This window comes from Ranitomeya imitator, chromosome 10 (assembly GCF_032444005.1).
Source record: "Ranitomeya imitator isolate aRanImi1 chromosome 10, aRanImi1.pri, whole genome shotgun sequence".
Classification (NCBI taxonomy): domain Eukaryota; kingdom Metazoa; phylum Chordata; class Amphibia; order Anura; family Dendrobatidae; genus Ranitomeya; species Ranitomeya imitator.
The window spans coordinates 37920991-37938095 of NC_091291.1; the positions used below are offsets into that span (position 1 = coordinate 37920991).

Genomic DNA, 17105 nt, shown 5'->3' on the forward strand with positions numbered 1-17105 from the left:
AAACATTTCTAGAATTCGCCCTTTTCTTACTTTTGACTGCAAAAACTCTTACTATTTCACTTATTCATTCTCGTCTGGACTATTGTAACTCTCTACTAATCGGCCTCCCTCTTAGAAAACTCTCCCCGCTCCAATCTGTCCTGAATGCTGCAGCCAGGATCATATTCCTCACCAACCGTTACACCGATGCCTCTACCTTGTGCCAGTCATTACACTGGCTACCCATCCACTCCAGAATCCAGTACAAAACTACTACCCTCATCCACAAAGCACTCCATGGCTCAGCACCACCCTACATCTCCTCCCTGGTATCAGTCTACCACCCTACCCGTGCCCTCCGCTCCGCTAATGACCTCAGGTTAGCATCCTCAATAATCAGAACCTCCCACTCCCGTCTCCAAGACTTTACAAGTGCTGCGCCGATTCTTTGGAATGCACTACCTAGGGTAATACGATTAATCCCCACAGCTTTAAGCGTGCCCTAAAACTCATTTGTTCAGATTGGCCTACCGCCTCAACGCACTAACCTAATGATACCGGTGTGGCCTATCATAAAGAACAACAACAACAAAAAAAACATAATCCAGTTCCTCACATCATGTTCTCATTCACTTTATGCAGTTAATAGCCTCTGTGTCTGTACTGTTACATACTTAGGCAGTTAACTGGTTCATGCAGCTTTACATGAACACCTGAGCCTTAAGGTACCGTCACACTAAACGACGCTGCAGCGATACAGACAACGATGTCGATCGCTGCAGCGTCACTGTTTGGTCGCTGGCGAGCTGTCACACAGACAGCTCTCCACCGACCAACGATCCCGAAGTCCCCGGGTAACCAGGGTAAACATCAGGTTACTAAGCGCAGGGCCGCGCTTAGTAACCCGATGTTTACCCTGGTTACCGTTGTAAATGTAAAAAAACAAACACTACATACTTACATTCCCGGTGTCTGGTCATGTCCCTCGCATTCAGCTTCACGCACTGACTGAGCGCCGACCGTAAAGTACAGCGGTGACGTCACTGCTGTGCTCTGCTTTACCGCCGGCCGGCGCTCACCAGTCAGTGCGGGAAGCTGACGGCGAGGGACCTGACCAGACACCGGGAATGTAAGTATGTAGTGTTTGTTTTTTTACATTTACAACGGTAACCAGGGTAAACATTGGGTTACTAAGCGCGGCCCTGCGCTTAGTAACCCGATATTTACCCTGGTTACCAGTGAAGACATCGCTGGATCGGTCTCACACACGCCGATTCAGTGATGTCGGCGGGAGATCCAGCGACCAAATAAAGTCCTGGACTTTCCCCAGCGACCAACGATCTCCCAGCAGGGGCCTGATCGTTGGTCGCTGTCACGCATAACGATTTCGTTAACGATATCGTTGCTACGTCACAAAAAGCAACGATATCGTTCAGTGTGACGGTACCCTTACACTATGGCTGGTCCGAATAACTAAAGCAATTGTTACCATCCACCTCTCGTGTCTGCCCTTTTCCTCATAGTTTGTAACCTTGCGAGCAGCAGGGCCCTCATTCCTCTTGGTATCTATTTTAAACTTATTTTTGTTATGCTGTAATGTCTATTGTCTGTACAAGTCCCCTCTATAATTTGTAAAGCGCTGCGGAATATGTTGGCGCTTTATAAATAAAATTATTATTATTAATAAACTCCTTGCAGATGTTGTCCTTGGTGGGATTTGAACCTAGGACCTCAATGCATCAAAGCAACAGTGCTAACCACTGAGCCACCAAACTAACTAGTGAGCCACCATTCTAACCACTTAGTCACTGTATTAACCACTGAGCCACCATGCTAACCACTGAGCCACCTTGTTGCCCTGCTTTCCTTTATTATTGTATATATGTCTTTTTTTCTTTTCAACCTCCCCAGGATCTTGTCCCTTTTTCCACCTCATTGGTAAAGCGTATTATCCGGCGTACATTTGTAGTCCAATAGTCGTGCGGCTCCATGTGAACAGGACGTTGATTTTAGCTTAAGCTCTCAAACAGAGGATGGAAATGCGTTTCCCTTTGCTTTGTTTACTTTTTTCTATCTCGCCCAATATAAAGGTTTCCGAACTGCTGGCCGGATGGTTGAAGAATAAAGTAACTTGTGCCTGGTAAAGTTGTAGCACTAGTTCTCAGGGCAGCTGCCGGCAGTGTTACATGAGTCTGGGAGCGGAGGAGGAGGCCTGGGTGACCACCGCCTATCCCTGTGCCAGCCCCTCCTCTGAACTGCAACTGACTCATTGAGCTAATTTCATTCCTCTCTTTCATTCCAGAGATTCCTCTGAAAAGCTGTCACCTTTCCAAAATACCAAGCCTGATTCCAACCACCAGCACCAGCACCACCAACAACAACAGCAAGCGGCCAGGCTGGCCAGAGAGAGCCCTCCTCATCCTCACCTGACCTTCATCAGACACAGAGGAGGGGGCAGAGACAATCCCTCTCAGTGCTGCCCAAAAGGAAAAAAAAAATACAAGTCTTTCCCCTACAAAGTGCTGACCAGGATTGCCTTTCTCTGCCCCCCATTCAGTTCTTTCTCTTGGCTTCCAGATACCCCACAATAGCTGCCTAGTTGCCACCAAGTTCTTCTGTAAAAGCCCCGCACCGTCCCACTGCTGGCAAGGTAAGCAGAAAAAGTTTCCAGATCTGTGTATTTTTCCCTCTCCCTCTTTCCCGGTCTGTCTATCACAGGACTGGGAGCTTGAAATCCTTGTCGTTTTTCGCATGTTTGGCATTTTTTGGGTTCCTTTCTCTCTTCCTGATCACTTTGAGCCTGGATCAGGCTGGAGAGGAGGATAACTGGGAGGCTTTTCTCCTTTTTTTGTTTTAGTTTTGTCCTTTCCAAGAACATGGGCGAGTTGGGGGGGTCCATTTGCCTTTTTTTCCTCTACTTTTTAGCTGCTGCTGTGATTTGGATATTGAAGTTGGACAATGGATGTGATGTCACTTAGGTTGTTCTCGGGGCTGTCGCCTGGGATCGGACGAATGATCAACCCAGCGATATCTATACGACTTACTGGAATATTTGCAAAGTTTAAAAGTAAAGACCCCCCCCACCCAAAACAAAACTCTTTTCTCATTTTTTCCCTACTTCTATTATACCAAGAGTTCTCTGATCTGTAAGTACAACTTATTGTCAATTGTAGGATACTCTTTAGAACTTCTTTGTTTTAGCGACTGGTCTCTGTAGCCTCCTCCCCACCACCACCAGACTGTAATCTGCTTCGGTTCCCTAGCCATTTATGTCCTGATCCTTTGTTTTTCCATCTTTCTGCTGATCTAGGCGCATTTCCCCAGCACAGGGTAAAGCGTGAAGCTCAATCTTCCACAACTGCTTTATGTTTAGTTTTCATAATTCCAAAGATTGAAAAAAGACTCAAGTTCAACCTTTCGCCTCTTTTTTCCCAACTCTCTACATGACTTGACTCTCGACAACTCCTCATTTAACTCCCGAGACCCTAACTTAAATGATAGTATGAATCTAATCTCTTTTAATGAACCCCTTTTCCATATTTCAAAAACTATAAATACCGAGACCCTAACTTAAATGATACTATGACTCTAATCTCTTTTAATGAACCCCTTTTCCATATTTCGAAAACTATAAATACCGAGACCCAAACTTAAATGATACTTCGAATCTAATCTCTTTAATGAACCCCTTTTCCATATTTCAAAAACTATAAATACCGAGACCCAAACTTAAATGATACTTTGAATCTAATCTCTTTTAATGAACCCCTTTTCCATATTTCAAAAACTATTCAAACTTTTTTTTTTTAGAAACTTTATGATTGAAAAATGTGAAAGGGGCCAAAAGTTTAAAGGAATCCTCTTAACTCCCAAAAATTAATTCTTTATACTCCCGGTTTACAGTTCTGACACAAAGGCCGGCAGTCAATAAGTCACTTATGGATTGACCCTTTGAGTTTCAAGACGTTAAAGGCTCTTTGTCTTGGAGAAAAACTAAGGAAAACGCGGGGGGGAGGCGTTAAGGTTCGGAGTGGATTTGGATCTTGTATTTGTCATATTGCTGGATTGACTATTGCCCAACTGTTGCTGAGCAGCTTGTAGGAAATGGGAGCCAAACATGGAAAACGCTGGAGGAAGAAGGGGGGAGGTTGGAAAAAAAAAGAGGGAGAAGGACAGATAAGGAGGGAACAGAGCTGCCTTTCAAAGTTTGCTCTCTTTGTTCAGCTGCTTGGGCACTGCAGATCTGCCATGCTGGCTGGATTCCCTTGTTCTGTATTTGTTTTGTAGTATCCAGCCTGTAAATAAGAGCAGGAAACACTTTTCCCCTCTTTTTTTACTCTGTGGACAGCAGCAAACAAGTCTTTTATGGTGTAACTGTAGAAGGGGGGTGGGGAGGCGATGAAATCACTGCACAAAGAATAGTGATCACAATCACTGCTACTAGTTTAACTATATCGTTGCTGTCGACAGGCGCAAGCTTTACTCCAGTTCGATTCTCGAAATACATATATATTTTTTAAACTATTTACTTATCGAGGAAACGTTCCATATTTTTAAACATCATTCTGTGAAATTTAGTTCTTGTTCGATTAAATTCTTGATCACGGATTTCCTGTGACCTAAAGGACATTTTCCTCTTCGAAATAACGAAGAAGAAAAAAAGTCCTTTATCTACGTAAGTTAAAATGAGAATGGCTTGGTAACATTTGCTTATATTACTGGACAAGGACAAGAACTTGTAGAAAGCTTCCTCCTGTCATAAAAAAGTCATGAAAGTTAAAGAGCAGCAATTTTTTTGAAAATGTTGACGTTTTTCGAAAAATAACAAAAAACATCAGTTGATAATGATTTGATTTGGCTCTTTCTTAAGTTTTGTCTGCCAACTAAGTACCCGCCAGGGGCATTTGTATTACTTTCCCAGGCTCCTGCACGGCAAGTCTAGTCTAACATGCTACCAAACCCCTTGTTTTCTTTTAAGTCTAGTCTAGTAACGCTATGATACATTTTCAGATCACACTTTAAATACTCTATATCAAATGTTACGGCTCCCAAAACCAGACTATACTAAGGAAAGGGATGTAGAGAATTAACAAAAATGGGAAAATGTAAGAATTTTTATTAACTGATTTTTACATAATTTTTTTACATTTTTTTTTAAATTTTACATCATTTTTGGGTCGAAAGTCATGACCTTTATGTGTTTGGAAGCTGTCAACAGTTTACGGTTGACACCGCGCGATTCTTGGTTGCACAACGAAAACCGCTACGTGTATGGAAGCCCTAAGGTGGATTTTAAGGATTCGATGAGTCCTTTAAAGTTTGTTATTATTATTCTGTCTATATGGAAGTGTTACCAATTATTCTTGCCTGCACACATTGTCCAAGAAAAATGGCCAAAATGTTGGCCATCGAGTCAACATGAACACAGGAAAGTCACCGGCTCAAAAAAATGTCTGCTACTTGCGTTGCACAACTTTTTACGAGTTGCTAACTCGCATGTGTATCCTCACAAATCTGAAGGTCAGCTTCGTATTTATGTTACAGATTCTGCCACAATTACATGTTGGATGTTGCAACATGAAAAATCCTTGCATTTGGATTTTGCTCATCCTTTTTTAATGAATTGATTTTTCGTGTTAGATTATTAACAAGACTTGACAAATTGTAAGTAGGCTAAACATTTTTAGAAAGCTGCTGCCCAACCAAATGCATCCCTCGAAGGCATGTATGTGACCCTTAACTTTTTCTCCGCATATTTTTAAATATCATTTTCAGATGGGTGTTGGGGCTGTCAACATGTTATTTGTATCAAGGCAGGATAAAACTATACATATTGGATTTAATTTAGGAAAATATGCCAAGAACCTAATGTCTGTAGGCTGCAAGAAAGCTCACTATTTTTGGTTGGGGCAAACATAGCTTGGAATTTTACAAGAGCCTAATGTCTATAGGCTGCAAGAAAGCCCACTATTTTTGTTGTGGCAAACATAGCTTGGAATTTGTATACTCAAATGTATTATTTTCCCACATGATTTGGCTGATACTTATCCTTATACTTATTGGTCACGGAGACAGATCATTTTATATACTTCTTGTGTTTTTGTTTTTTGTATCTTTACTCTATCAGAAGTGTTACATTCTTTGAAGAACATATTATGTCATGTTGCACAACTCAGAGATTCTATTTAGTGAGCCATGTAAAGGACCTTTGTGCATTTTGGAAAGGTCCAAAAGTTTTTTCCTAGGTCATGATGATATTTTGTCATCCTTGCCCACATCCATGAGGAAAAGCAATTCACTGGTGGTTAAAACTTTCCATGTAATGACCACTATAGTAATTTGTAGCTGGGGTGGGGGATGGTGAGTGAAGGGAACTTTGCATTGTTTATGCATCAATGGACTGTCAGTGAGCTGTCAACAAATAATCCTCCACATACATTGTCCTACCATGAGAAGGTGGGGGAGATATCCTTGTATGGATCTGAAGTTTACCAAGCGTAAAGTAATGGGGTTCCAACCTTATTTTGTCAGACATATTTGTTATTTGACGCCTCTATCTAATGTCAAAGTGAAAATTGATCACCGTAGAGACTACCACATCTCGAACCCAATTCTAGCCCATCTTAAGGAAATTCTTTTGCCTCTTTTTCAGTTAGATAAAAAAATAATTCCTGGGCTCTGTTGCTGAAGAGACGTAAAGTGTATTTGCACTTTTATGAAAAAGTTAATATGTAATAGGAAGGTTTAGAAGGTTTGATTGGTGGAGGCCTAAGGTGCTTAGTCCCACACCAATTGTTAAAAAAGCAGGACAGAAAGTGCTTCAGGAAAAAGTAAGAGAAGAACCCACCAGACATTAGGCTAAACTCAGCTGAGTCCACCAAAAATAGGTGTGCTCAACCGAGAACATCCAACAGTCTTAATGTGTATGTGGGTCTCCTGACTCTGCCCGACAGATGATGTTGGAAGAGAGAAAGATACAAGACCTTGGACATTCCTTTATTCTCAGAGAGAAAAGCCACCAACAGAGATGTCTTGCCAGCGACTCTCTCATAGAGAACACAAGCGAGTTTGGCCAAGCCAAGGAGGCCTCGCTACTCATAAGGATCCAATAAGTCTGATTTCTGACTCCTTTTCTACTCGGCAAGATAAACCACTGCAAGAGGAATCTGGCAGAGGTAGAGAACACATAGAGTGCTCATAGAGAACACATGAGCTCTTAGCAGGGTGAGCTTTCTTGGGTGAGAGTTGAGGGAGATAGCTGTTGGCCAAACAATTATTTTGATAATATCTAATGTTTATGGTGGCTTAAAGATTGAGATTATCTTCAGCTGATCTCATCTACCCATTTCAGTGATTGATTACCTGACTCCTCATGTAGCGGCTTAAGGTACCTTCACACATAACGATTTCGTTAACGATATCGTTGCAACATCACGCTTTTTGTGACGTAGCAACGATCCCGCTAACGATATCTTTATGTGTGACAGCGAACAACGATCAGGCCCCTGCTGGGAGATCGTTGGTCGGGCGGAATGATCAGGACCTTTTTTTGGTCACTGATGTCCCGCTGTCATCGCTAGATCGGCGTGTGTGACGCTGATCTAGCGATGTGTTCACCTGTAACCAGGGTAAATATCGGGTTACTAAGCGCAGGGCCGCGCTTAGCAACCCGATATTTACCCTGGTTACCATTGTAAAAGTAAAAAAAACACTACATACTCACATTCCGATGTATGTCACGTCCCTCGCCGTCAGCTTCCCTGCACTGTGTCAGCGCCAGCCGGCCGTAAAGCGGAGCACAGCGGTGACGTCACTGCTCTGCTTTACGGCCGGCGCTTACACAGTGCAGGGAAGCTGACGCCGGGGAACGTGACAGACATCGGAATGTGAGTATGTAGTGTTTTTTTTTTACTTTTACAATGGTAACCAGGGTAAATATTGGGTTACTAAGCGTGGCCCTGCACTTAGTAACCCGATGTTTACCCTGGCTACCCGGGGATTTCGGCATCGTTGAAGACAGTTTCAGCGATGCCAAAGTTGTTCCCCTGATCGTTGGTCGCTGGAGAGCTGTCTGTGTGACAGCTCCCCAGCGACCACAAAACGACTTACCAACAATCACGGCCAGGTCATATCGCTGGTCATGATCGTTGGTAAATCGTTTAGTGTAACGGTACCTTTATCTTTGGTGGTTACAAAAGAATCAACCATTGGACATCAGCACTGATACTTCTCTCCCTCAATGTCATATTGTCATATGTCTGGTGAAAGTCAGGAGGACCCCATATACATTAGACTGTTGTCCAATCCTGCCAATATTGACAGGTTTTGTCGATTTTAGCCTAATCTGTATGGGGGCCTTTACAGTCAGCCATACCCTACCCCTTTTCTGATTTTTGATGAGATCCTCTCCAATAATTTCCTGGCCAAGGGCTGTTGGTGTAAACAAAGATCCAAAAGAATGGATGCTTTTCAGACAAGAAGAATTATACAGATTTATATAACAGCTACCGGTACTTATCTTCTTATATTATGGATGATGACAGGTGTCTGATCAGGTGGCCAAGAACAACCAGAAGCTTCCGCAGGAGAGCGACTTACATTATCTTAGCCTAAAGATCACATATTACCGTTCAGGATATGACCTCTGCCTGAGAACATCTACAGATTTACTATGATTCTAAATCTTTCTAGGGCCACTAACTACTTTTAAATCCAAGACATCGGTTGCTCTTGATCTGCTTTAGTCACCACCTTCATTGGTCGCCTTCTTCTGTTTGTTTTTGCATTGAACTTGTAGAACTGGTTCCTGTTTTGAAACCTTTAAGCATTTTCTAATGGGAGGAGGGAAACGATTCTTAGGGTCAAATTTTAGACCTTATTCAGATGTGGATTTATTAGTATTTCAAAGCTAAAAGTAGAATTTGATCCTTACCAAGAAATAATGGACATGTGTAGAATTATTTATTTTATTCTGTGTATTTACTTCTATCTTTGTCTCCAAAATCTTGTTATTAGTGCAAAATACTTACCAAATTTTCTAAAGTGATTTTTTTTTTGTAGACATATAGGGGTAAAGTGTTGATCATATACTGTATGCTTTTAGAATATAGTAAATGACTAAATGCCCTTGCTCTTATTCTGTTATTTCTGCATAAGTTTTGGTTATAGTTAGTGTTGAGCGATGCCGTCCGATACTTGAAAGTATCGGTATCGGATAGTATCGGCCGATACCCGAAAAGTATCGGATATCGCCGATACTGATACCCCATACCAATACAAGTCAATGGGACACCAAGTATCGGAAGGTATCCTGATGGTTCCCAGGGTCTGAAGGAGAGGAAACTCTCCTTCAGGCCCTGGGATCCATATTAATGTGTAAAATAAAGAATTAAAATAAAAAATATTGATATAATTACCTCTCCGGAGGCCCCTGGACATCACCGCTGGTAACCGGCAGCCTTCTTTGCTTAAAATGAGCGCGTTTAGGACCTGAGAATGACGTCGCGGCTTCTGATTGGTCGCGTGGCGGTCACATGAGCGGCACGCAACCAATCAGAAGCTGTGACGTCATGCAAGTCCCTAAACGCGCTCATTTTAAACAAAGAAGGCTGCCGGTTACCAGCGGTGATGTCCAGGGGCCTCCGGAGAGGTGAGCATATCAATATTTTTTATTTTAATTCTTTATTTTACACATTAATATGGATCCGATACCGATTCCTGATACCACAAAAGTATCGGAACTCGGTATCGGAATTCCGATACCGCAAGTATCGGCCGATACCCGATACTTGCGGTATCGGAATGCTCAACACTAGTTATAGTAACTTAAAAAAAGTCCTCAAATCTCCCAGGGATCATGGCTCAACCCTACGTAATGTATATTTGTTTTTAAAGGCCTTCTACTCAATCTCAAGCCATGGCATCTTGCTGGATAAACTATCTGTAGGAAGATCAATCTTGTGCAAGACTAGATAGGTCCACCCGAGTCTTCTCTACGGTTATCTTGATAATATTAAGCCATTGGGTTGCTGGTCTTCCTCTTCGCCATGTTCCTTCTGTTTTTCTAACCATGATGTCCTTCTCCAGTGATTGCTCTCTTGGTATAATGTGCCCAAAGTAGGTAAGTTGTAGCTTGGTGATCCTTGCTTTGAATGACATGTCAGGCTTGATTTTTCCAAGATTGATTTGTTTGTTCTTCTTACCATCCTTGGTATTGATAACATCCTTCTCCTGTGCCACATTTCAAAGGCGTTGATTCTTCTATCTTATTTCTTCATCGTCCAGATTTCGAATCTGTATGCTACCACAGAAAAGAACGAATTATATACAAGCCATATCTTTGTTGCCAGTAAAATGTTTCTCGATTTGAAGACCTTGTTCATTTACTTCTTTTTTGCTTGCCCATAGCTATTTTCTTATTGACTTCCCGTGTCATCGCTGCATCTTGATTGATCAGCGATCAGAGTAGATTGAAGCCCTTTACAACTTCCAGTTTGTCGCCATCCATTTGAAATGTGTCCCGGTCATACCTGGCAATAGTCAATATCTTTGTCTACTTTTTGTTGAGTGGTAGTACCATGTTTGAGCTTTCCATCTTGACTCTTGGAAATAAGTCCTTCATTCAATCAATGCTTGCTGCTATCAATGTTGTATCATCTGTACATTTAAGATTGCTGATGATTCGTCCACCAATTCTGATTCCTTCTTCTTTTTCGGCAAGTCCAGCCTTCCTGAAAATAGCTTCTGCATATGACCTGAAGATGTAACATGGAAACCCAAGATCCACAATTAAATCTAGAATTTTCTTGTTTTTTTCTCATTTTGATTGTTGGTGCATTACTTAGGTTTTTTTGTGCTTTCCATATAATGGTAGACTAACGCAGCCCATATAATGATCTGGTTGTAGTTCCACAACTTCTGGATAGTCCCAGATTGGATAGTCCTAAGTTGGGCACCATTATTCTAAGCTCTTAGGGTACCGTCACACAGTGCAATTTTCATCGCTACAACGGTACGATCCGTGACGCTCCAGCATCGTAACAATATTGCTCCAGCGTCGTAGACTGCTGTCACACTTTGCAATCTATGACGCTGGAGCGATAATTTCATGATGTATGTGCGATGTAGAAGCCGTTGGTTACTATGCGCACATCGTATACGATATATGTTACACCATGCGATCATGCCGCCACAGCGGGACAGTAGACGAAAGAAAGAAAGTTTCAAACGATCTGCTACGACGTACGATTCTCAGCGGGGTCCCTGATCGCAGGAGCGTGTCAGACACTGCGATATCGTAACTATATCGCTCGAACGTCACGAATCGTGCCGTCGTAGCGATCAAAATTGCACTGTGTGACGGTACCCTTACTCTTAATGCATTTCTGACCTTGGCAATAATGGCAGCAGTATGTTCATTGGGGTGTGGGGGCAGTGTATATATTTGTATGTACACTTACGTAAACTGTGCTATGTCCACTCATGTCTACAGAAATCTTCATAGTGGCATCCATTCGTGGGTACGTCTTCATGTACTGGGTGAAAATAAAAGCCCATTATATAGAATGGATATACGTATGCAGAAGTGTTCTCGTCGTGATTTTGTTGCATACCCAACTCCAAAATCTGCCCAACTCCCATTAGCATCAATGAGAATTCTGCAACATCTGAAATTATCATCATGAGAAAAAAATGACGTGAATTACAGATTCTTGGCCACAAACGGATTAGGCCCATTAAATAGAGCTAATCTACTAGCGAATCCTTAACATGTCAACATGTAAGTCCACAGCAAAATACAGAGGGTCAGCCTAAAGCCCCTCATATTCCTTTGATACCATTCAACCGAATAATGGTTGGGCCAAAGGTTTGGCTAGCAGCCATTTCCCCCGGCTCACACATTCACTCTGCCGAGCGCTCTTGAGTTCTCGATTATAGAGAATCTATACAAATATATCAGGAAAGGCATCCAGGTCCTCCATGAACTCTTTAAAAAAAAAAAAAAAGAAATTGACCATTACAAAATACTGTGAAAAAGCATTTAATAATTTCACTGCTCTTACAGACAAGAATCCATAGTCTCACTGCTCTTACAGTAAAGAATCACAGTGATGATGTCCTTTTCTCTAAACATAGAGGATTCCTTACGTGGTTAGATTGTGCATTGTGGTTCTTATAGATGTTCAAGGTTGCACTTTGCAATAAAAGTTATTATTCTTTATTATAAACCATTGGAAATCCATTAAAAAAAAGCTTAGCTATGACAATGACAGGCCTGACTCCTGGTGAGCCTTGCCACGCTGCGAAGTGTGCTCTATTCTATGCAGATGGTGCAAATATGACCCTCTAGAGGGAATAAAAGCCTATTCTTTTAGGGCACTAACCCTATTACACTGTGTTGCCTAAACCTGTGTCCAACACAATGAGAGGGGATTAGCCGGCGTAACCCTTTCAGTGCCAAGGAGAGCAACCTGCGCCTTCACCGATTCTGGAGAGATTTCCCGTGTAGCAGACAGATTTACAGCTTCTCAAAGTCTCGCCTATTGATACAAAAGTATACGCTCCCTTACATTATTGGCTAATTCTCAGGTTTCTTATGCATTAGAGATAGTGTTTCATTGGTCAATTACGGGACAGTCTTGGTGTCTCGGAAATGGCTGTGTATTATTTTTAAGTCTTACCATGGACCACTGAGTTCAGCCCAATTAGGTCCACCAAGCACAAAATATACACTCCCATGGTGCACATTGAATTTCCATAGTTCTCCATTCACCCGACAGAAGATAAGAGTGTACCTTTGACCTCTTGGTCCCTTTGGTCCCATGTGTCTGTCCATTATGTGATGAACTGAACAGTCTTTTGCCTATGAGTTTGGATCAGTTGACGAGCTGCCAATCTAGACATCATTGTCTATACTCGGACCGTGTTTTACGGAATTCGACCTTACTCCACTCTTTCCATTGAAAGAACATGATCGTTCAGATGTGGAGTTCTAGTAGAACCTGGTCCGGTCCCATTATTGTGGCCTTAGTCTAGAATTATTCACCATATTTGTGCAAGGGCCCAATTTTTTTTTTTTGTCTATGATTTCATTGTTCAAACAACTTAGGTACACATCAGTACAAATGATTTGCCTTCTTCACTATCATGGTTACTTTTCACGTAGAAAGAATCCAACAATATAAAACCTTTGAGCGGTTTACTTAGCAGCACCTTAGGCAAGAGCTTGGCGGCTGGAAACGCAGCACAGCCTGGAGCTTCAATCAGCGAGGTACTGGCACTAAGTGCAGTATTAACATAACACCTTTTTTGGCAGAAGGGCTGCCAACATTTCCCATTACTATGTAACGCATGTCTTTTAAAGCAACAGACCAGCATTTATCGGAAAAATTTTTGAAATTGAAGTCTGATGGTTCGTGTGTTGTAATGACACTCAGCATTGATGAATTGAATGGTCATGGGCTCAAAAGCTGTGAACACAAGTGGCACACTTTTTGGAAGATAGTCACCAGGCTTGGGGTAACTCTAATTCAGACTTCAGAATCCTTACTGTGTGTGCACTGCACCCTGGTTTATGGTGCCGGAAGCTGGCGGTTGGCTAACCGCAAGAATGTGATTTGCATACATGCAGTTACATGCCGACTAGACATGCTCTTTCCTCATTCAATACAAGTGACTTGAGCGAAGTCGGACACGTCTAGTCGGAATGTTGACGAAAATATCTAAATCACATGACCTCTAACTCCCTGCGCCAGGAGCGGCAAATCCTGACAGCGTGCACTCTTAAGATTCACAAGTCTGCAGTCACATAGAGTGACTGCAGTCTTTATCCATAAGTCTGGACAATCCCTTTAACGAAATAATGTTTTTGGTAGCCCGTATGTTTGGTTGGCTTTGCGAAACCCAATTTCAGTCCCGTAGTCTAAAGGTGCATTTACACTAAAAGACAATCAGCGAACGAGTGTTCATAAGAATACATGTTCCCAAATATTGGCCCATGTAAACTTGATGCCTTTTGAGTAGTTTATCCTGCATAAAAATCGTTATCGGCAGCGTCTAAACCTATCACACTACTATATGAGGACAGTTTGATCTATTAACATTTCTTCTGTTCGTTGGATTGTGTAAACTGGCCAGTAAACAGACGCCATATGTAGTCGATTGGAGCCGATTTATAGGCAGAAACCGGTCTACCTAAAAGCACTACAAATCCTCTACACTCCGTAAAAAATGGCTGTCGGCAAAAAGATGGTTTCGGTGATCGTTTGGCCGGCAGCGATCTCCTCTGTCTCATCTGTACATCTCTGCCAAGTGATCTCTGGCTTATCTCCGGGAGAGCAAAAGGATCGGCAGTCTGAAATCGAGCATGCCGAATCCTGAACTCCCCCGACAATCATCTGTCCGGGGCCCTCAAACACATTAAACTCTTGGCCAAACCCATGAATATTGGCATGTTTAGCCAACGTGTGTATGGGGGGAGTGGTTGAGAAACAAGCTTTTTTCGACAATCTTAATTTACATAAAAGGTGGACTTTGAGCTTTGAGACAATGCCTTTTATGTGACCTTACATTTTACATTGAAACCTTGACTTGTTTTATTTCTTTTTTCACTTCTTAAATAGTTTCACCATCTATAACATTGTTTGGAATAACACAACATTTTTTACTCAATTTTGATGAGTTTTATGGGGCTGGTGACTTTGAACAAAAAAAGCAACATGGCCTAGATGTGCATTTTCCCATAGACATAAAAAAAACCCCACATAAAATGCATGTAAAAATATGTAAATAAAAAAAGCTTATTAAAAATACATGAAAGCGTTTTTTGCAAGCCGAATAACAAATACTGTGAAGGAAGTCTTCTAATAAATACGTGAACTGCACAGCAGCGCCCATTTTTCAAGGATGAGGTCAGGGGTCTTTTCTCTTTTTTTTCCCATGCCTGTCGGTGTCTAATTAAAAATGTCATATTCTGCTTTTTCAGCAAATGTCCCGGTGATCTGTTTAATTAAACAAAAACCTTTCTCCCTGGTGACATGTTGTCTGCAACCTGTGTGGGTGGAGAGGGGGTGAGAGCCTAATCTACAGGGTTGTGATAGGCAGGCACTGTAGAGTTGCCTGAGGGAAGACACCATGTCTTCAGGGTAAAGACCAAAAACTGGTGATGAAAGTCATGAGATCAAAGGAGTCTCTAGAAGGTAAGCTGTGTTTATAATATTTACTGTACATATTCTTGGTATTTTTTTCCTAAAAAAAATGGAAACAAAATATGATTTTGTGTGCACAATGTCAAGATGGCTCCGGCTTTCTTAGAAATTACAAAATGAGTAATGGAAGGCCAATTGCAAGTCGGAGGGTCATTTTCATGATGGATCCTTTAGAAGCTATTGAGGAGGGGCTTATACTTCCAAAAAGTGCATAGCGGAAGGTATGCGCTTATCAAAATACGCTTTCCTGTAGAGGTAATAATGTTGTTTCTTAGATGGTGGTACTTGTTTACCACAAGGTAAAAAATTGCCCAAATGGGCCAAAGAAAATGGGGCACCATTTCGGAATTATGGTCTTTGTGGCCTATAACACACTTTCTGAGTAGTCTACAGTTGTGAGAAACTAATTTAAAGGGGATTGGTGTTAATGGGGTCATCCAGCACTATTTTACTACAAGTCTAAAGGTACCGTCACACTTAGCGACGCTGCAGCGATACCGACAACGATCCAGATCGCTGCAGCGTCGCTGTTTGGTCGCTGGAGAGCTATCACACAGACAGCTCTCCAGCGACCAACGATGCCCGTAACCAGGGTAAACATCGGGTAACTAAGCGCAGGGCCGCGCTTAGTAACCCGATGTTTACCCTGGTTACCATCCTAAAAGTAAAAAAAAAAAAACAGTACTGTACATACTTACCTAACGCTGTCTGTCCCCGGCGCTGTGCTCTGCACTCCTCCTGTATTGGCTGTGTGCACAGCGGCCGGAAAGCAGAGCGGTGACATTACCGCTCTGCTTTCCGGCTGACCGATGCTCACAGCCAGTACAGGAGGAGTGCAGAGCACAGCGCCGGGGACAGACAGCGGTAGGTAATTATGTACTGTTTGGTTTTTTTTACTTTTAGGATGGTAACCAGGGTAAACATCGGGTTACTAAGCGCGGCCCTGCGCTTAGTTACCCGATGTTTACCCTGGTTACCAGTGAAGACATCGCTGGATCGGTGTCACACACGCCGATCCAGCGATGTCAGCAGGGAGTCCAGCGACCAAATAAAGTTCTGGACTTTCTTCCCCGACCAGCGACAGCACAGCAGGGGCCTGATCGCTGCTGCCTGTCACACTGGACGATATCGCTAGCGAGGACGCTGCAACGTCACGGATCGCTAGCGATATCGTCTAGTGTGACGGTACCTTAAGAGCTAACTGTTGGTAGTTGCTAACTGTTGTGAGTGGTGAAAATTTCTGCCGCCACAGATTGGCAAAAAAGCCACTCCTGTCGGCAATTCAGCTGCTTCCGTTGCATTGATGGAGCAGCTACTTCTCTTTCACTCTTCTCTGTTGATGGGGTGCGACTGCCAACATCATGCTGATTGACTAAAGGCCCCTTCACATTAAGCGACGCTGCAGCGATACCGACAACGATCCGGATCGCTGCAGCGTCGCTGTTTGGTCGCTGGAGAGCTGTCACACAGACAGCTCTCCAGCGACCAACGATGCCCGTAACCAGGGTAAACATCGGGTAACTAAGCGCAGGGCCGCGCTTAGTAACCCAATGTTTACCCTGGTTACCATGCTAAAAGTAAAAAAAAACAAACACTAGATACTTACCTACCGCTGTCTGTCCTCCAGCGCTGCGCTCTGCTTCTCTGCACTCCTCCTGTACTGTCTGTGAGCCGGAAAGCAGAGCGGTGACGTCACCGCTCTGCTTTCCGGCTCACAGCCAGTACAGGAGGAGTGCAGAGCACAGCGCTGGAGGACAGACGGCTGTAGGTAAGTATCTAGTGTTTGTTTTTTTTTACTTTTAGCATGGTAACCAGGGTAAACATCGGGTTACTAAGCGCGGCCCTGCGCTTAGTTACCCGATGTTTACCCTGGTTACCAGTGAAGACATCGCTGGATCGGTGTCACACACGCCGATCCAG

General features: G+C 42.8%; 1 protein-coding gene across 2 annotated transcripts in view; it reads left to right on the forward strand.

The window, feature by feature from the left end:
• The first annotated feature begins 2274 nt into the window (after positions 1 to 2274).
• LOC138651478 (transcriptional enhancer factor TEF-1-like) overlaps positions 2275 to 17105 on the forward strand; it is a 93807-nt gene continuing 78976 nt past the window's right edge. The window contains exon 1 of one of the 2 annotated variants that reach the window (XM_069741725.1): positions 2275 to 2629. The gene's annotated coding sequence lies outside the window, so the exon portion shown is untranslated. Of the gene's footprint in view, positions 2630 to 2770; positions 3126 to 17105 lie in introns of those variants that run through there. The other variant, XM_069741726.1, reaches the window with a different exon arrangement.